We start from the raw sequence: 2,305 nt of genomic DNA, 5'->3' as shown, positions 1-2,305 counted from the left end.
TCAGCCCCTTCTGTGAGGGCGGGAGAGAGAAGAAAATGCCTTATCTAAAAGCGAGGGTGGGAAGGCGCGCTAGATGTAATCAGAGTTTTCACGTTGTATTCACCTTCTCATCATCCTGTTATTACCAGTCAGGCAATAATAGCAATTATTGGCTGCCCCCAGTCTTGACTCAAAGGAAATTCCCCCCTCACCCCCGCTCCATGCCCCCTTGGAAATAACACGGAAACTGACCAATTCGACTTTCATCCTTTGTCCTTTTAAACTTCTTGTAGAGTTGATAACGACGTGTGAAATGAGTAAATTAAAATTCTTTGTAATCCTTAAATTGAGTTGTCGGGTCCTCGCAAGTAATTGAAAGCTAACTACATCCTCTGTTTATTTTTTTTCAAGTTTCTGCCACTTAAAAAATGAGGTCTGAGGATCTGTATAGCTGCACTCATTAATGAATTTAAATGTTTCATTAAAAGTTTTCTACAATGCTGTTATATAAAGATGCTCAGATATTTCACAACTTTTATTATCTTATGAAATATTACATATTTTCCTTTTGTGTACTGTGGCCTAACATTCATTTTTGATGACTAGGAAAAAGCCCAAGGGAACAAGAATTATTCCTTTTTTACAGATAGGAAAATGAAACATAAATAAAATGACACAGGGTCATACAACAGCTAAGAGAAGAAAAGAAGAGAACACAAATTCGACTCCTGACTATCCAAAATTTTCCTCTTGTTGGGCTCTAAAACTGTCCTTGGTACTGAGTAAGACATCAAGTATCAATCAATGTATGTGACCCCCACCTCTCATAAGCCCTACTGGACTATTCTCACTTGTTCCCACTTGTCTAGCCTTTGTAGAGCTGGACTTTCTGCCTTTGTAGAGGTAGTCAACTTGTTCTGAGAATGCCCCCTCTACACTTTCATTTAAAGTCTTTCCAGACTTCAGGACACAAAATAGTTCCACCCCAGATTGCTAGGCAAACTGTCTATGCCACTTAATCATGTATTTGTTTCTTGTTTTTTTTTTTTTAATCTATTAACTTTTCAGTTATTTATACCTTGTCTTCCTATTCCTTGAATGAATACTTTATCCAATATTCATTGATGAAGGGAAAAACCAAAATGGGTCCCAACAAAAAGGTCATGATTAAAGTCATTTTATACCAAATTTAAGTGAATTAAGTGGGCTTAGGCAAAGTAAAATAAAGGTTAGGAACAATCTTTAAACTGGGTTAGCCTGCTTTCAGATCTGGGATCTGGCACCTACTAGTTAATGTGACATTCATGAAGTTGCTTAACCTTTCATCAATCAGCTTGATCGTTCCTCAAACTGCTTTAGACTCTGAATGGAAATAATGGCACCTCCCTCATAGGACTGTTGTAAGGAGCAAGTGAAATTCTACACATAAAGCTCGTAGACTGGCACGAAGTAAATTTCCAATAAATATTAGCTATGATGGCAATGATGCTGATTATGATTATAACGATGATGAAAAGGAAGAATTTGGGGATGGTCTTGCACCTTGGAAGTTTCAAGGATAAAACGCTAGCTAGTTAGATTTTAATCATCTTGGGAGAGAATATGATTCAAACTAGTTGTATACATTCAGTCAAATTCACTTTCTCTAGATCTTTGTAGGGTTCAATCTTAAATTAGCGTTAGCTAGAGTGATTAACATCTCATATGTCTGCTTCATATGATGGGTACTTCACAGCTGGAAGTTATAAAACATGGACCTTGCTTGGAAAAGAGCTTTTATTTACTTAAAATCGCTTTTAAAGATGATTATTAAACATTCAAGTATATTTTGCATTAAAAGTTACTCTTCAAAGGTAGGGAATTTGATGTTTTGATTCATCAACCTGTAGTTGTAATAATAAAAACAAGCACACCTGTGATGTCTCAAAGATTCTAACAAAGAATCAGAAAATGAAGGCCGTAATTATGCTAACAATTCTCGGGAAAGGGGAGAATTGTTTTATGTTTATTTGAACAATAGCCAAATTAATCGTTAGGTGGTTTCCATATTCTACCTGATTTGGATTTAATCAAGGTATGGTCAAAAGAATGACTACAGCAATTTCTGTAATCACACTTTAGAAGCGGTTTGAAAGGGAGGCCTATTCACTATCTTTTAAAGTACCGCTGGGTCTACTTTGATACACTTATATAACTAGATCTCTTATCAGTTTTTCTCTATAAATTATTTGCAGTTAATTGAATAGAAATAATTTGGGTCTGCATCTCCTATTTCTCTCCTAAAAAGAAGGATTACTGAATTTTTAAAATTTAAAGTTTAATTTTG

This window comes from Bos grunniens, chromosome 23 (assembly GCF_055505025.1).
Source record: "Bos grunniens cultivar Pamir isolate PY7600 chromosome 23, Bosgru_T2T1.0, whole genome shotgun sequence".
NCBI classification, from domain to species: domain Eukaryota; kingdom Metazoa; phylum Chordata; class Mammalia; order Artiodactyla; family Bovidae; genus Bos; species Bos grunniens.
The sequence above is the reverse complement of the archived record's forward strand: the minus strand, read 5'-3'. Positions refer to the sequence as shown.